The sequence below is a fragment of the Neodiprion lecontei genome, chromosome 2 (assembly GCF_021901455.1).
Source record: "Neodiprion lecontei isolate iyNeoLeco1 chromosome 2, iyNeoLeco1.1, whole genome shotgun sequence".
NCBI lineage: Eukaryota > Metazoa > Arthropoda > Insecta > Hymenoptera > Diprionidae > Neodiprion > Neodiprion lecontei.
The window spans coordinates 23,716,175-23,736,329 of NC_060261.1; the positions used below are offsets into that span (position 1 = coordinate 23,716,175).

Below are 20,155 nucleotides of genomic sequence, written 5' to 3' on the forward strand. Positions count from 1 at the left end.
AAAAACGCCAAGAGTGAACCTTTTGACAAGTGATTGGTTTTTGAAAGAGCGAAAATTGTACTTCATGTAATCTTGACGAATAAAGAATATCCTCTTTTTCACGTACGCGAAGGGAAAGGATTATTTAAGCCAAGTGATATTCGTTTGATTCAACTAAATGCTATAGTCAAATGCAGCGAACACAATACTTACTTAATTCAACAAAATACTTTTGTCACAGGAAATACTTGTACAAACTCAATATAAAAACTGAATCAAGCCTTTGAATGATCATGGTGTCAATTTATTCAAGATAACACGGCGTGGGTTCCTTGCAATAATGTACATTTTGTATGAAGAAAATGTGTGATTGGAAAGACTACAAGTTTGATTGAACGCACCGTAATCGTTTTGTTTCAAAAATATTAAATTTTTGTACCTAACAAATAGAGCATGTTTTAATATATTTCCTGTCGAGTGACGAGTTCAAACGAATTCTTTGTATCACGTCGTTTATAATTCTGTTTACTCATAATTTTGCGGACTTACCCGATATATAATGAGTAAAACCGAAAAACTTATTGTTGCATTTGCTGAAATATAAATTGAACATGTGTCAATAGCTTATATTTATTTATATCAATATGAATTTTGAGGATTCATAATTTATTTATTTATTTATAATAGTATTATGTTATCTTAGTTTGTAACAGGCTTGACGACAAATTTATCTTACGTCATTCGTATCCGACTTTCTAGAGCCAATTACGCGGTTTTATAACTATCTCTGAAGCTACTTCCATAGCGAGAAAGTTCACCACCTAGTGCCTGTTTAAAGCACTGATATACGGACGTTTCTGCTGAATATAATCGCTACTTGTTTCAAAGCAAATAGTGATTCTTTTACCGCGTAAAAAAATTAGTGCAATTCATTTAAAAAGTTACCCCAAATAAGCTTCGGTTAGATCAATAAAATATGGCATTGAATTTATGTAAATTTTTTGCTGGCTACATTTATGTAGTTATTTCATTTGAAGTATCTAATGGTTTCTGTCAGCGGACATGCGACATGGAGGAACAATACGTAAATTTCAAATGAAATGATGTTTAGTAGACTGAATTTCAGAAACACATCAAAAGGTTTACTCAAATCAATATTTTACTTGATCGTGACAACAAAGGCTTTTGTAAAATCAAGGGATTCTCTTGGCTAAATCATTTTGACAAACTAACTGAATCAAAATTGTTGAATTGAAGTTATCGAATTGGGAACAAACGATACTAATTTGAAACGAATAGACTCCGACAAAATTTATTTTGTTGGTTCAAGAATTTCCTTCCCTCTGTGTAACGATCGCATTTCTCGCCGTGAACCAGGAAATAGATAAAAAATCAGAGTAAACCTACCCCTCTTCGGTGAAATTCTTTTTATGGGTTCGTTATCCCCTTAGAATAGTGAAGGGGAATCTGACCCCTGCGATGTTCGTGACGTCACTATCAAAAGTATTTGTGACAAACTCGCGAGGTTGCCATTGAAAATTATTGATCTCCTTCTGCTAATGGACGTTTTATAACAGCAGGCCGAAAATTTCTCTTCGTCTTCCTGAATTTCATGCGTATTGAAAGAGTTATCACTTTATCACTCAAAAAATTCACAGTTGATATTTAGTTTAAATTATATTCAGCCGCAACGTATTTCATTGTTACGCCCCCGCCTACCTTTTTCAAAATTTCATTTTATTTAGAATAATTTCTCACGTTGCATGGTCTCACGCAAATATTTTCATTCTTATAAAAACCAGTTCCGCCCCTCTTAGTAAAAATTACGTAGAAATAGATAGTAGTCCCCAATATTATACGACGCAAATGATCAAATAGCGAGCACCATGAACTGAGTGAAAAAACCCTGAGCTACGTACCAGTAGCTCAAGCTGAAAATCTGTCGTTTGTTAAGACGTATTTTTCATCAATAATTAGGACATACCACTTACACCAGAAGCGCCATTTGAAAATAGAGTAATTAGTATACAGTATGAATGTATGTGTGAAAGTTACATTAAGATATCTTTTGTCAATATTTTAATTATGTAAGTAAGAAGACTGAGAACCATTGGATTACCCAGGTGGCGTTCCAGCAGAAAGAGCTGACCCAAAGGTCTAGCTTCGGGTTAATCTTTCACCTCATTGGCTAATTAACGCGCGCATTAATACACAAAGTTGCAACGGCGGGCTCTTGGACCCTCAAGACCAAGAAGCCGTGACTTCCGTCTGTCGATTCGTGAGGTGCGTGGACGTCAATCCGGACTTGTCCTTCCCAAGCAGAGTAATGTTGGAAAATCTTAGTTGTGACCGGCCTAAGTCCCGTGCTAATACGTTAACATCGAGCGTTTTGGTTTATACTGTTATTTGAAAAAGACTCACTATCACCTTCGTTTCAACTTTTTTGTTTTGTACTAATTCTCATCATTTTGCAAATAAATACTTTGTGATTATTTCAATTTCCGAAATCAAATCAAGTTCTGCCCCGATTCATTAGAACTGGGTAGTGTTAAACTTTATAGTAAATTACAAAGCAATGCATGTTATTCTTTGACCACTTTAACGTAGTATTGGTGCATAGCTACAAGTAATATCCTTTTGGATATTTCGAAAGCAACTCTCTTGTTTTCATCTCATCCCGTAATAACGATTTAATGTACAAGAATTGGTGGTTTCATTGCAAGTATAAATATAATTTACTTTTAATCCAAACAGTGAGATACAATATTATAACAACTGACCAACTGTAGAATTAACAATCATTCAGCATAGATGTTCTTGGTACCAATTCTGTGTTAATAACATTTTTAATCATCATAATACAATACTTTCAAAAAGGTGAAAACAGTTGAATTTAACTAATTTAATTATACTGGTTAATTTGTTTAGTTTATTTCATTTATTTAATTTAATTAAATACAAGTTACTTTTAATCTCAACAGAGACATACAGTATTATAATAACTGACGAACTGTAGAATTAATAATCGATCAGCACAGATGTTCCTGGTACCAATTATGTAGAAATAACATCTTTAATCACCATAATACAAAACTTACAAAACAGCGTAAACGGTTGTATTTAACTATTTCTGCAACTTCTCTGTATTTGAACATAAATTCGTCCGTCAACGTTATCTATGTTTAAATTCACACACTTTAATAGTTATATATTTTTTCGTTTGATTTTAAACCATTTATTTCTCATCGTTGATTTTTATATCCGAATTGTTTGAAGAATACATCTTAACTTTTACCACATTAATTTATTTTAACCATTTATTTTGACCGATCACCCATTCTATATTATTTGAATAAATTGGTCTCAACCATTTAAAGAACTCTCACCGTCCACTATAGGACCAAGACAACTCGTATCCACATTATCGGCTTATCGAAAGGTAGGTTTTGTTAGTTTTTAAATTTTATTCATTGTCGTTACGTGGGAGCAGCTATGATTACACCGGCTCACGAAAAAAAAAGCGGTCTGTACATTTGAACAGACCCACCTATCTTTATGTATTTTGACGCGCTGAATCCGAATCTAGGGTGCATTTGGTCCGTACACCCTCAAAATTTTGAGAAAAGTGCAAAAAACCGTAAAAAATGGAAAAAACTGCAGTTTTGGTGATAAAAAAAATATCTAAATATAAATCATATAAGTTTTACATGTGATTCCATCCGCTGAGTATGAATCTAAAGTTTATTTTGCCTGTAGGCCCTTAAAAATATAAATAAATTGCCAAAAATCCCTAAAAATTGCTATAAATTGTATTTACAGTAATAAAAAAATTGATTAAACATGATTAAATTTATTTCTCACATATAATTGTGATGCCCTAAATCCAAATAAAAAATCTGTTAATGCGAATCAGTCAGAAATTTACCAAAAATCGTTCAAAAAAGCATAGAAAGATGAGGTAAGGAACGAGCTTTATCGATTTTAAGCTGTTCTCCGTTTGTGTCGAACTCTTTTGTCTTGAAATGACCTACGCAATGGGTTTCTCTTTCGTTCTTTATTGTCCTTCGTTACTTCTCTCTTCAGCGTCCAGCAAAAATCTGCCATCATGTTGACATTCTACTTCCCTTGATATCGATAAAGCTCGTTCCTTACCTTATCTTTCTATGCTTTTTTGAACGATTTTTGGTAAATTTCTGACTGACTCGCATTGACAGATTTTTTATTTGGATTTAGGGCATCACAATTATATGTGAGAAATAAATTTAATCATGTTTAATCAATTTTTTAAATATGTAAATACAATTTATAGCAATTTTTAGGGAGTTTTTGCAATTTATTTATATTTTTAAGGGCCTACAGGCAAAATAAACTTTAGATTTATACTCAGCGGATGGAATCACATCTAAAACTTATATGATCTATATTTAGAAATCTGTTTTATCACCAAAACTTCAGTTTTTTCCATTTTTTTACGGACCAAACGGACCTCAGATTCGGATTCAGCGCGTGAAAATACATAAAGTTAGGTGGGTCTGTTCAAATGTACAGACCACTTTTTTATTTATTTTTTTTTTTTGTGAGCCGGTGTCATTAATCACCACTGCTCAGTACACGTCTCATCCCCACGTAACACATAATGTTAATCGTTGGAATAATGCCACCGAAAATTATCCATTCACCTTATCGTTGTCTCATTGTTATCAGAAATGATAACGAATGATAATGAAAAGTGAGCTTTCAACAATTGACAATAGATATTACGTTCATAGTTTCATGCGGAATTGTAAACAATATAAAATAAATTTTAATGTCAACGAATGTTGTTTGTAGTTGCATGGCATTTAGCACGCTGCTTCACGGCTCAATAAATATGTTTGCCGGAGGCATGAAGGCTATAAGCACTACCCCAACAATGCACATAGGAAGTCCGAGAGTGCAAGTAATTTCATCTGACGATGAGTTTACCTGGTTTGGGGTTCCTGTGGTAGTAGTGGGTCTCTATCACCCGAGGGTCAGGTCGTAGGTTGCGCTTTGTTCAACAGAGCTGCTTGTGTGTAGCAGCCAGGTGAACTCAGGTCTTACCGATACCTTATGGTTTGAAACGAAAGAAAAAAACTCAGGTCCCAAAACTTTTTGACTCGTGTTGTATGTACCCACAAACTTCCCGTGTATCTTTACCTTGTATCAAACAACCAAATGGATTCGGTGATTCATATTATATCATATACTTATGACTGCCACTATTACACGGTACAAAAGCAAAACACTATCAAAATCTGAGATGATTTTATTTGCTAATCTGTTAATTGAATGGAAAATACAAGGGCGGTAGCTCGGTCGGCAAAGGTAGAACTTTCGAATCATTTTGAGTACATTTTTTCAGATTTTTTTCGGATAGACCTTTAAAGCAATTCGAATATCGAGTGTCGGGAGGGAAGACTGATTATGGGGGACAATGTTTTCAGGTACTTGAGGTGTTCTTCGCTAATAGGGCTATGCCTTCCAGCTTGGACGAACTGACGTTTTCGTTTACCATTTACGAGATTAAATTTTCTATATGGATTCCGGGTCACGTCTGGACGGAGTAGTAAAACGTATTTTTCTTCTGGCATTCAACAATTTATAACCAATGAAATGATTCTTGCTTGTAGAAATTGGTAGGAATTTGAAAAACTGGCTTATAGTATCCTTTCAAGAGCAATCCGAAAACTTGCATATCATGTTGATTTTCTCGAGCATACCTGCAACTGCATAACCTCAAGATTTTCAAACAATCTTTCAGAATGTCTAACAAAAATATTCGCCATATTTCAATGTTGTTTATATTTCGTTTCCACGACGAATTGTTTTCTGATTGTTTACAGTTATCGAATACACGTGAGAATATTCAGTATCTCTTTGTGGCATTTCTTTGAAAGATCAAAGAAAATACTTCCATGCTTAAAACTATAACCATAACCTTTGTTTCTGGCACCGACGTTCGAAATGTTACATCCATAATTCCAAACTATCCTATTTCCGTCAATTTCCATTCGTTTCTTCTTCTTCTAGTTTTTCTCTGCACACTTGTAGCGCGTTCTTGGGAATCTCGGGAATTTACGTGGATGTTCACTCGGAGTGCAGAGAAACGTTTAAATTATTTGAGTCCGAAGATTTATTTTTCTTGGCATGAACCCGTGCGGTTGAGGAATGGAAGAGCCCATAAATTTCATTGGCACCATCCTCTCCGAGTTTTGAGGACATGGCATCACCTATGGCTGAGGTGTACAGAGAAGTGAGCACGGATAAGGCGGGTGTAAACAATGCGGTGAACCGAACCCAACCCAACCTGACCTAACATAACACAGCTAGTTAAACCCAGCCGATGCGTCCTCAGCGGTACCCCGGATCAGTCGAGAGCATGCGAGTCATTCTGTTTGCTTAGAATGATAGAGGACATAAACCAGTCCGATGTGATTCTCCGGTTCGTTGACGAAGGGACGCAGCCACGCTACTGAAAATTAGGTAGAGCGGCGAAGGCCTCGGGTCTCCGAAAGATCAACCTTAGAACGAAATGAAAGACTGTGCCGCGTTTTCTCCCTGAACCGTACAATGTGAACGCTACGGTGTTTGCACTCACCTTTTCCTTTACTCTCACAGATTGCCAGCTCAAACTTCGAGAGATTCGCGACGCTGTCTCTACTACTGTTTCACCGTAACTGTATACCACGTAACCTGCGTACTACAGACATGACATTTCGCAGCAGCCGCTTGTCATACATACAGCATGCAGTCCCAGTGAGGGGTAGACCGTCCTCGAAATTGATTGATTGAATATGCTTTACTTATCTCGAATCTACTATTTCTTACACGGAGGTTACATTTTTACATTTCTTACATTCTATGCTTTATTTATCTATGCTTTACTCCATTCATTATTACACTTTCACTTACATTCTTCATTCACTCTTTACATATTCTTTTAGCAGTCTCTTAAACATATCAATATTCCTCACTTCCTTTATTGCTTGTGGTAATTTGTTGTAATAGTCGAAGCTTGTGCAGGTTATACTTTTTTGCCTTGTAATTGTTTTGCAATGCTGTATATGTCTGTTTTCTCGTTGTCGTATGTTATAATCATGAGTTTCTCCTACTAGCCTCATTTGCTCTCGTAAATAGTTGGGCGTTAGACCCATTTTTATTTTATATACAAACAAACAAACATTATATTTCATTGTGAATATATAAAGTGTTCTTCCTCTTCCAGTAGTTCAAAAATTATATACGTTTCATTATATTTCATTCTCTGTCGTATATCGAGGAAACACAGCGCGTCGAGCATATCCCCCACTCCTGTATACCTATCACATTTCAGTATTGCTCGTATCGCTCGATTTTGTGTTTTTTGTATTATGTCCATCCAATATTTATTTATGTTTAGCATTAACGTATTACAATATTCAAAACCAGGTGCAACGATTGTTTTGTATATGATGACTAGAGTTGGGACTGAGACATATTTATTAAGCCTATACATGAAATTCACCTTTTTTACTACTTTTTTAACGATGAACATTGCCAACTTGTCAAATCTTAAATGTTTGTCAATTACTACACCTAGATATTTTATCTCTCATACTTCCTCTACTTTCATTCCTTTTATTTTTATATTACAACAATCATTCATATGCACTTTCCTCGGGTCATGAATTACCGTGAACTTCGTTTTATTCGTGTTCAGTCTTAGTGCATTCTTGTTTAACCAATTATTTACATTATTTAAGGGGGTATTCTAGTGTAGAGGCATGAATTTGAGGTGTTTTTTGAAGTGCTATAAACAAAAAACAAAAAATATTTTTAGTATCCATTTTTTTATCAGGCGATTATTATCATTTCACGATTACAAAAAAAAAAACAAGTCAAAAAATACAAAATTGAAAGTGCTAGGAGTTGTTGAAGTGGGGGGTACAAAAAAAATGGCGCGCCAATGTTGTCACGATTGCAAGCATTTTCAAGATCAGAAAAAAAAAAAAAAAAAAGATTATCAATCTACATAAATGCAGCTATCGTACTAACTAAGAAAAAGTCGAAAAAAAATTTTTTTTTGCCAAATTACGGCTGTCCGAAAAAATAATACGTTTTTTTTGACTTTTTTGGACGTTTCTGAATTTTTTAAAAATAGTAAAAATTATTATTTCGTTATAATAATAGTTCGTGCGATAGAGACATGTATTGAGAAGATTCTCACCAAATTTCAAGTAAATCGGTTCAATAGAACTTGAGAAATCATGTCAACCGTTTTGAAAAATGTAGTTTTGAGAAAAACGCGTTTAAAGTTTCGAGTAAAATTCGTTCCAGCCGAGCCAGTATTGAAGACGTGTCACTAAAATAGCTATATCTCTGAAAATAATTGAAATTTTGACTTGTCCTTTTAAGGACACATTCTTAAAAGGTTAAGCTTGAAAAATATAAAAAAAAAAAAATCGATTTTTTTAAATTTCTACACTAGAATACCCCCTTAAGTCAACATTTAATTTTCTTTCCACTTCACGAACATCATCGTCACTCACATATATTACCGTATCATCAGCAAACATTTTACATTTACAGTTTTGCAGTTCTTTCACAATTTCATTAATGTATAGTACAAACAGCAGCGGACCAAGTACAGAGCCCTGGGGGACGCCATATCTGGTTTTCTGCTTTGACGCCATAGTAGAATCACCATATTTGACTTGTTGCATTAGATTAGTTAAATACGACTTAAACCATTTAAACACAGCTCCTGTAATTCCATATTGTTCGATTTTTTGCAGTAATATGTTTCGGTCGACTGTTTCGAAAGCTCGTTTAGAATCTAAAAAGACGTCACCAATCACTTGATTTTTATCTATACTTCTTTTCCATGTTATTATTACATTTTGCAGTGCCGTTTCGCAAGAGTAACCTTTCCGGAATCCTGACTGTTCATCGCTAAGAATGTTATTACTTTCGATATATTTAACAATTTGATTTTTTACGGCAACTTCTATTACTTACTCATACATAGGTAGCATCTTTATCGGCCGGTGTTCCTCTGCCTTTATCGTGCTTCTCACCTTCGGTATCGGCACTATTGTTGATGTTTTCCATGTTTCCGGGAAGACTTCATGCATTGATTTATTTATGAGTACCAAGATTATTTGCCCCACACTTTCCCATACAATCTTTAGTATTTCCGTGCTGATCCCCTCTTCCGTTTCTGCATTGTTTTTTAGCCTATTTCCAATTTTATCAATTTCTTCTTTTCTTACCTCGTTAAAATTTTCTATCTGCTTATCTATGATATTTGGCAACTGCTTCATATTCTCTCTCCCCTGGTTATCGTCTTGATCATTATCTAGAATTTCTTCTAGAAAACAAAATTTTTGAGCCATAATAGAAGATGGGCTTTTAATAACTTCTAGTGAAAATAATTTAAAAACTAATTTTTTTTCGAAAAATAAATCAAAATTACTGAAAAAAAATTTGTGTTTAAATTATTTTCACTAGAAGTTATTGAAAGCCCATCTTCTATTATGGCTCAAAAATTTTGTTCTTAACTTAGAATTTGGTAAATTTTTTTGGATAAAATCAAAAGTGTCCCACTGAACGAAAATCCAATTTTTCGATTAAAAATGGCCAAAAATGGCCAAAAAAGCATCGAGAAATTTTTTTTTCAATTTTTGTATTTTTTTCAGAAACAGCATCAAAAAATACTTAGAAATTTTTGTATTTAATTAGGTTATTTCAATTGTTGTCAGAAACATGAATTTTTTTCGATAATTTCTTCAAAAATCGACAACTCCGGAGTGGGAAGAGATAAAGAGCTCAAAATTTAGCTGAGGACTTTTTTCTATATGTATAAAAACATATTAAAAAATCATACAAATCTAAACGGGTCACCGTCGCAACGTAGTTGAATTGACATGGAATAATCCATATCTTTTAATTTGTCGTCATTCTTTTTACCTCCTATTATCGATTTCAAAGTTTTCCACATTCTTTTTGAGTCGGTTTTTACGGCATCAATAGTTTCTTCGTAATATTTTCTTTTATTTTGTCTTGTTTCTGAAACTACTATGTTACGCATTGTTTTATGCAAAGTCCAGTCTTCCTTTAAATTACTGATTGTTGCTTGTTTATACGCTTGGTCTCTACACCTACTTGCTTTCCTAACTACATTAGTAATCCAGGATTTGTTTTGCCATTTCCTTGGAACTCTCTTTTTTATTTTCGGTGCCACTGCGTTCAGTGATTCCGTTATATCTGTCACCATGTGTACTGCCAATTCGTTTACAGTACTATTATTATTACAATTATATCCAATATAATTTGTTATCATTCGATTAAACTGGTATTCGTGAAAATTTGAGTAGTCACGTCTATAAAATTCCGTTAGTCCATTATCATTATTTTCATTCTTCAGGAGATCCACTTTTATAATCTGGTGGTCAGTAATCTTCGGAATCCAAAGTATTTCGGTAGCAATGTCAAAATTTGAAAAAACCAGATCTATTAGCGTTTTCGAACTTTCCGTAATACGAATGTGTCCGCTTACATATTGCTTCAGTCCGATACATTTCATGTCCTGTGTCAATCGTTTTGAATAGTCGTTTACTTTACTGAGGTTAATGGTAAAATCCCCAACATTTAAAATATGTCCTTTGTCTATCAATTCATCGCATTCTCTAGTTATTTCATCTATAAATTTCCTCACGCTCTGGCTTGGTGATCGGTATACATTACAGATTATTGTGTCGCTATACTTGCCCATTAACTGAACTGGACTTATCCACGTTCTTTTTTCGATACTTTTTGTCGATATTGCTTTATATTGTACGTCCTTGTCGATATAAGTCAATAGACCACCTGTTCTAGTATTGGCAGTATCACATCTGACAACTTCGTAGTTATCCATCTTTATTTCCGCAATGTTTATCTCTTCCGTAACATGGGTCTCGGTTAAACACACTACTTTAGGCTTCAAGTTCGTAACAGTATCCTCTATTTCGTCTTTGTTATGCAGGAAACCCTGAGCATTCAGAACCAATATAAATGGTCCAGACTCATACTTTTTACATTTTGTTCGTTGCTATTCGTCGCCGTATACTATGTTTCGTCTTTCTTATTTACTGCTCTTATATATACCTCACAATTAATATCTGTTGCCTCGTGGTCACAGGGAAATCGTCGAGATTAATTTTTCTGTTAATTTGACACAGATTATGCAGATTTTTTCTTCTGATGTACACTCAGCAACATCATGGATGTCGCTGCACCTTTGGCAGATCTTAGCATTTCTACACTGCGTCGAAAAATGATTAAACCCCCAGCAATGGAAACAACGCATCACGCTCACATAATCGTAGACCGGGCAATTCTTCCAGCCGACTTTAATCCTTGCTTTTTTGACAAAATGTTTATGTGTTGTTGGATCGACTTCCATGATCATCGTTAAACGATTCTCTATCAACCTCCATTTCGTTTTGCGTACAGACTTTTTTAATAAATATATCGTCATCGAGTCTTGCTTCTTCTTCCATATCTATGATTTTTATTTTCGGTAACTTCTTATTTCGCGCATAGACCTTATATTCTTCTCCTAGATTTTGTTGCCGCCTCCTGTCAGTACCTCCCGATCTTTACTTTTTTCGCATTGCAGTGTGATTTTTCCTTTTGGTCCTTTTATAATATTGTCAATTCCCACTCCGAGCTGCATAATATCAATGTTGTTTTTTATTTTTCCTTCGGTTTCTTTACTAGTTTGTGGTATGACTGGAAGTATCATAATTTCTTCTCGCTTGTTCCTTTTCGCCACTTGCGTGTACGAAGTCTCTGTCATTTTATTTTGTTGATGGGTTATTCTTGTATCGTCATCCGCATTAACTGTAGCATTTTTCACATCCAATTCTTCGTTCATTTTTTGTAATTCTTCCTTTAGTGTATTTATTTCCTCCTTAAAGATTTTTGTCATTTTTCTCACTTCAACTTCTACAATATTTTTTATTATATTTTTTTGATTCACCCTTTATTGTCTCATCTCCTTTCGAATCACATCTGCGGTTGCGTTCTGAATATCTTCTTTTTAGCGTTGTCCTGTTTTTCCATTTTTTTATCCTTCTTTTCCCTGTCTATACTATCAATTTTTGATATTTTGCTTCCTTGCATTTTATCATTTGGCGTTGTTTTTCCTTTGCCTCCTTGTAAATTCTCACTCGTTTTTGTTATTTCAGACGTTGTTATAATTTCTCTAATTTTAGCTGTGCATGGCACTAATTGATGATGTTTATTGTAAACCTTATGTAATTTGGCGCATCCCGGATGGAAAGATTTCAAATAAAGTTCACAGACATTTCTCACTGTTTTGATCGGTTTCGCGCACTGATTGCACTGCTTGACTTCTGTTGAGCTCATACTTATATTTTATTTTATTTTATTTTATTTGGAAGGTACGATAGTCAGACAGTGTACACCACTCGTGAAATCTTAAGTAATCATGTGAAATTTCTGAAACCTCCTCGAATTTAGTGAAGGCTTTTTAAAACATGTGAAATCTTCAAAATCCCTGAAATTCTTCGAAGTCACTCGAAATGTTGAAAAACTTTGAAATCACATGAAACCCTGAAATCATACGGCATCTTTTTAAGGTCTTATGAAAAACCTTTTGATAACCTTCAAAAGCATTTAAGGTCTTTGGAAATCATTGGTGGCACTGAGTCCTTGAAATCCCGAGAAATAATCCGAAATATAGAATGTCTATGAAATCATATTAAATCCCTAAGCTTTTCTGAAATTCTGTCACGTCTTGTGAAATCATTTGAAATTTCTGAACGTATTAAAATCACGTGGAATACCTGAAATCCTTAAAATCTGATGAAATCCCTGAGAAAATGTGAACACTTTTGAGTTCACTAGAAATCATCTGGAGTCTCTGAAAGTTTTGCAAACTTGTGAAATCTCATCTTAAATATCTCTGAAATCACCTGAAATCCTTGAAATCTCATGAAGACCTACGAAATGCTTTGAAAATCCTTTGCACTCCATGGAGATCTTACAATATCGTTCAGAGTGTCGGAAATATTTAAAATGATGTAAAACCTTTCGGAATCGTAAAATCTCGAAAGACACAAACTGATGAATGGTTAACCCCTCGAGTCCGAATTGCCGTAAGCTTTCCATTTTTCCTGGACACTCAGCCTCTTGGCTATACGCTATTTACAGTGACGATGAGTCAAGATACTCGTGCAGTGGACTTGTCAAGGGAGATTCGCACTTCTTTGTGGACCCACGTCGAGTGTGTCCATTTCACCGGTACATGAACTCGGGTAAACACACCGTCCGAATAAAGAATCTCTCTGTACTAGATAACCTACCTTCCCATGAATAGCTTCTCCTTCTTTGCATCTGATTGTCTGACGGCACCACGAAATTCTGTAGGTATTTCATTTCCGGGAACACACTAGTGGGATTTTTTCTTTGGACAAGAGATAGAAAGCTACTCTTGATGTATTCGCGTAACTTTTGGTTTATTTGAATGCAAATCACGCAGATAAAAAATTCCGCACAAACGCTGTTCAGCAAGGTTATATTAACTACCGCATGTAAAATGTCTTTTGGCGCGATAAGGCATTTGTAATTTATGATTTTGAAATTACGATACATGAAAAAATACCCACACACTTCGAAATACAAGAACTAGAATACAACAAAATAATACTGTCGGAACTTTTCCATGGTACAGGAATCATAATAAGTTTGCCAGAAAAAATGTCATATACGTCTCAAAATCAGCAGAACATGTCTCTACGATTATACATATTTTATAAAGAACGTGCTTAGATTGAATGCTGATCAATGAGCTTTCGGAACTATGATTCAACGTTTTATATAAAGGAAGGTGATTGAATATGTGAAGATCTTTGTTTTTAAGAGATGCAATATCTTTTGTAGGATTGTTTTAGTAATTATTATGGACATTAATCCTGTTAACGTACTATGCTACTGAAGTCAGTGGACGTATATTCGTCAAGTTTCGCCTAATACTATTATACTGCCTTCATATCAGTGTACGAATTGCAAAATATTTTATCACATGGAAATACATCAAATGGATGACATTCAAGAATTTCACATGCACAACCCTTTTGATAGTGGTAATAATGAATATGAAACGACATCCGGTGCAACTTGTTTAATTTGACCTTTATATTTGGTACGAAATTGATCTTGTGCATTGCCGTGACTTTTGTATCTCGTAAAATATTTCTTTCCAAAATTCGGTATGTGTTCAACAGTTTGGCCAGTTATTTTGATAAATACACTGCTGCTTCCAGAATTGCCAAAAAAATGGATGGACCTCAAGTATACAGAGGATTTCTTTACGTGTGACTTTCTACAGAAAATTTCGTCTCTCCCTTTTGCCACGAGTTAAAGACGCTTGTCTAGTTTTTAACTTCCCGTTTCTCTGATTTCAGAGAAGATAAGAAGTTATTGTAATCACCCCGAAAATGAAAAGTTGAGTTCTCACTAGATCTCCACGTTTTGAGGTCCGGAGAATCACCTCCAATCATTTTCAAATGGACGTCTGTGTGTGTATATGTATGTATGTATGTACGTGCGTGATCAATTTTTTGTCCGACTATATCTCGAGAACGAGTAGTTAGATTTTGATGAACTTGGTCTTAATCGACGCACCTCTTTCAGACTTAGACCTGATTAGATTTTGGCTGTGATTGGTTTAGTAGTTTTTGAATAAATTAAAAAACCAAATTCACAAAAACAAAATATAAATGGTGTTATCTTCGCAACGGATGAACGGATTTGCATGAAAATTGGTCTCCGAAGGTGTTTGGGGTCGCTGATCACATATCTGAAGTCACATTTGCAAAATAAAGATTTTTTTTCATTATTTTTATGACCCCCACTCCTTTCTATGAATACATCAACGACGTGCGAAAAGTGGTGTACGCATTTCACGATCAACGGATTTTGACAAAAATGAGTATCTGGAGGTTTTCCGAGTTGCCGAAAACGAACGTGAGGTGAGAATCGCGAGATTCATAATAGGGAATCCTACTGGCAGAGAATCTCAAAGTATTCGACTTTCAATCGAAAATGTGAGCACGAGATTTTTCAGGTCACTGTCCACTTATTGAACGTTATAGTGGAATGAAAAATTGTAATGATAAATGATATTTTTCTTTACTTGTGCATGCGAGATCCTCGTTTACCCATCGTTTGAAGGCACCGGAAGCCGGCTTTCCTTGCCCCCAAACACTGCACAAACCGGACTTCGATATAAGCGCGAAGAAAAACAGTCTTTGATACGCCAGGCCAAACTCGCTTCTTGCGCACTACTCGTATGCAGGCAGCATGAAGCCGAGGCTCCACCTCGGCTTCGTGCCGCCGTCAGACTCGCAGTGCGCAAAACGCTCGTTTGGCCTCTTGTATCGAAATATACTAATTTCGAGCACAAATGACGGGAAGTTCAAAGGCTGGCTCACAGTCAGCCCAAATCCGCTTGTTTGCGTACGATTTACTGTATATGTATATGTACTTCGTACAGTTCCTCAGCTATCATCCGACTTTTTTTTGTATGTGCCTTGTATATGTATAATGCAGGAGCCTGGAATTTTCAAAGAATTTTAGGATTAATCAAAGAATTTCTCTCGCCAGTGGGACTTTTTTTTCAAAACACATGGATTACTAAGCTACGCTGCGTTAACTCTACACCTTATGACTATATTTTTTTACCTTCAAACGCATGACTGAGGTTCGAACGCACCCCACGACTATCTTGATCATAAAACCAACCCTATGCTGATAAACAGACTTTCTCATACATGGTTTTCTTATTTTTTTCATAAAAAAGAAAATGGTGTATCATAAATCTCATTTTATTTATATATAGTTAGTGAAAAACCCATTTGAAGACTGAAAAGCGAGAAATTCAAGTGATCTTAAAATTTCAAGCGTTGTTTTGGAGAGGAGACATCAGACTATTGAAAAAAATTATCAGTTAAAAAAGTGTATTTATTTGAGCAATTGAAGATAACAAAAATCTAAAAACCAAAAATTGTGTTTCAAGAGTTTCTTTTATTATAAATTCAAATAAAAAGTTAAACCAACTTAAAAGGATGAAATACTGAATGACAATTTAATAAATTGTCGCACAATCGGCGCAAAATAGGAGTTTGTGTTCTTCGCACATGGCTCGGCGACACTTAACGCAATGTGCATGACTTTTGCGATCTTCGTCATCATCAAAAGTCCCACATTTCAGATAGCTAAAAAATCTAGTGCTTCAATCCTCTCTCTTTCTTACAGTGTATCGATAACTTCTGATACGGAGCGCAAATTATAGCGTCGAGACATTATCTGCATAAATTTTGAAAAATTATTATTATTTATTCTCATCCGTAAATAATATATTTCAATACTATCCTCAGATTGCGTAATAATACGTATACAAAATGTTGATTTCAATAAAAAATATGAGATCAACTTTCAGTCACAAAAGTTGGATGTATGTAAATTTACGACTGGGGTTTGTACACACCCCACACACGGTTTTGGTCCACACTGCGTGACAGCCAACGATCAACTAAAGCTGCGACCGACCTAACACTACTCACAGACCTTCGAACTGAATTATGGTTCAGATCAGGAGTTGATAATACCGCTCGCTACTTCAGGAGCGTAGTCCAAAGTTCAAATGGGGTGTGCTCGCACCCTAATCATGAGTTGTAGGGTTAAAATGATGCTGAAGAATAATTGGGGTTGGAAAGATAGTAATGTTAATGTAACGAACCGTTGAATAAATGTTACTTACCTTCATGAATTAAAGATGACTGAACTAGCTGAGTTTACAAAATCTGACCATGTTTTGCTTCACTTTGGTTTACTGAATACCAGGGGACCCTAAAGTTTCAAAATAATTGCGAATTTCCCTAAAATTGATTCGTTCCATCAACGTTACGAACTGCAACCTCTTAACAGCGTGTAGCAGTCCTACCTTTACCGACCGAGCAAACTAACCCCTTTTCTTCCTATGTTAAATAAACAAACAAACGGAAAAGATTCAAATTCCGACGGTGCATCGCTCTTTGGTAGAGGAATTCAGGAAAGTTACTCATATCCTGAAAGTTGTCAAAATAATCTGTGGATCTTTGACACGTGTTACTATTCCCACATGTCCTACATTTCAGGTAGGTAAAACGTGCATAACTGAGATACTTTCCGTCATTCCGGAAAGAATGAGGGGTAAAATGAGCTATCGTGAGACTGTTTTCAAATGGACATGAGTAACTTTCTTGAATGTCTCTACGAAAGAGCGATACACCGTCGAAATGTGAACCCTTTCCGTTCGTTTGTTTATTCAATATGGGAAGAAGCAGGGTGAGTTTGCTCGGCCGGTAAGGGTAGGACTGCTACATGCTCTTAAGGATACTCCATAACTTGTCACAAAGCGAAAAAATCGGTCTCCAATAAGTCTCTAAAAAATTTCGAATCGCTTGAAAACCCCAAAAATTAAAAATCTTTTTATCGGAATGATTGCAAGAGAACAAGAGTAGTATTCTGACTAACAAACAAAAATCACTTTGAACTAACAAAACTTCACAGAGCCACCGGTGGCATTCGGGTGAGTTGAATGCACGGATGCTGCAGCATTTCGATGCAAGGCCTACGTTCTACAGAAGGGAGCCGGCGGGAGTCGAGTCATCACCTCAAAACAAAGAGCAAGCAAAGCTGATTTTGAGCGAGGTGTCGGTATACAGGGTGTTTCTAAGTAAACGCCGCTGTATGTTGGGTTGCCTATTACCAAGGAGAACAAATATCGGTAATACATTATACAGAAGAGAGCCAGTGAGAGTTGAGTCATCACCTGAAAACAAAGACCAAGCAAAGCTGAGTAAGGTGTCGGTATACAGGGTGTTTCCAAGTAAGCGCCGCAGTATATTGCGTTGTCTACTACAGAGGATAACAAATATCGGTAATACAGGCTTCTCTCTCTCTCTCTCTTTCTTCATCTTTTCTATCTCTAGATTTCGCGTGTTGGTCATTGTGCGTTAGGCGTAGGCTACTGTAGTTTAATTCCTTACTCTTAGGCGCTGTATTACATCGCGCTGTCTATTTCTCTCAGACGGAGAATAATTTTTATTGCAACGGCGTGTGGCTGCATTGTCTAATATTGTTACAGACATAAGCATACTATATCTATCTATATATCTATCCATCCATGCATCTCTCTATATATGTCTATCTATGCATTTATCTGTCTATCTATATCTCTTTCTCTCTCGCTCTCTTCGTCACGGGGTTTCGCCGGGGTGGACGAGGCGAGGCGCCTCGTGGCAAATAGCAATAGGTGGTTGCCGGCGTAGGGAGTCGAGAGTAGAGAGCGGTATCGACCGGGCCGAACGAACCGGGTTAACGCGACGGCAGCGTGGTGCACCCCCTGCACTCGAACGGGGCACCCCGTGTTACCGCTTAGAACCACCCGCCCGCCCGTCTACCTCTCAGGATGCGGAGGAGTCTATCACCAGACGCTTGCACGGCGACCCTTCGGCTCTGGGATCCCTCTCGTACACGGAGTCACTCGTCGTGCAAGGGTTACGCGCGGAAATTCCTCTCGCGAAAAATAGATAGAGTAGACTTCGAAGGAACACCTGCGTCGATGAAGCGCCAAATTTTTTCGAATAACGTTAAACATTGTGACTAATGTCGCGGTAAGGATTCATGAAACACGTCTCTCCTGCCTCGTTGGATCGAGTATAATCGGTAAGTTATACTGGGTACCTACTATCGTCAGATGACGTGAAAAATTGATATTTAAAAAAACTCCTGGCGTCACCATTTTTCTCAGAATAAATTTGGTATCATTCCACAACTGCAGTCTGCGCGTAAAGTATAAAGCGTGCATAAAGAACAAAAGTTGAGAACGAATTTTCAATCTAATGATTATTACCTGTTGCAAAGAATGGATTAATTCGTTAAAAAAAATATGTGATCGTTGAAATTTGGTATCACAAATAATTTTGTAAATTCACTTTTTCTCTATTTTTTTATTCAAAATATATTAAAATAATTTCGATTGCAATTAGGTTGCGTAACTTGATGGCTAATCATCAAACTACAAATTCTAGCAGGACAGGTGTAGTGTTTGAAATTTCTATGAGAAATACAAGTATCTGTGAACTTCCTAAATAAAATTCAAAATAAACAGATAGAAAAATGATACTTTGTCTATGCAATTTTGGCGTCTTGTCAGAGATCACCTAATTATTTGCGCAGACAGTACAGCGGTTTGATTTTTTCAAAATATTATAATATTATTACTCCTTGTAACTCACTATCCGTATGACCATTGATGATACTGTTTTTTACATTTCTTTCCATGTTAGCACACTGAGAGAAATATGTCATTAAATCAACTAAATATGTGGTTGCGCGTCAAATGTCTTGGTCTAAAAATATGTTTAGTTGATTTAAGTAATCTAAATACACCTCTTTTAGACCAACAGATCTTGAATTGACACAAATAAATATTCATTTCGTTGCCCTTGACCGCACATTTAGTTGATTCAACGACTTTTTTTCTCTCGTTGTACATAAAACGAACCCGTCGATTATCTTATGCATAATGAACCGTTGCTTACAGACACACAAGGTTCTGAAAAATTCAGATGTCTCTATCGTATATGTATCCTACAAAAAATGCTGCCATTTCTTAGTAGAAGTAAAATTCTTCGCATCTTTATGTATTTTTTTAAATAATTTTGAATCAAACATCGAATACTGTTCGTTTTGTAAAGAACTTTCTACTATTTCCATGTTAATCGTTGTTCAAGTGGGGATTTTAACTTAACATTTATACTTGTTCCAACTATAAAATACTAAAAACCTCGGTAAAAGTTACACCCGTAAATTTTAAAACTGTCGGTCGTCCTGTTGTAAAGTGTGAATGATGTATATAATTACGCACCCGACGAAAATAGTCGAGAAAAAGATGATTCAACGTCATTACCGCTAGCAAAGTTTCTCTGAAGGCGAGGGGAAAATTGCTCGTGACGTATGTATATGTATATAACGATCTGCGACGGAAAGGAGTACAGGAACCCAAGAAAAGCATGGCCGAAAATCTTCTGTCTGTATAGTGAATAAAATCGTACCTATA

General features: G+C 35.8%; 1 protein-coding gene across 3 annotated transcripts in view; it reads left to right on the forward strand.

Annotated features, from left to right (window-relative positions):
- Window positions 1-20,155, forward strand: part of LOC107219496 (nucleoredoxin) — a 72,918-nt gene that overhangs the window by 3,140 nt on the left and 49,623 nt on the right. The window lies entirely within an intron of this gene.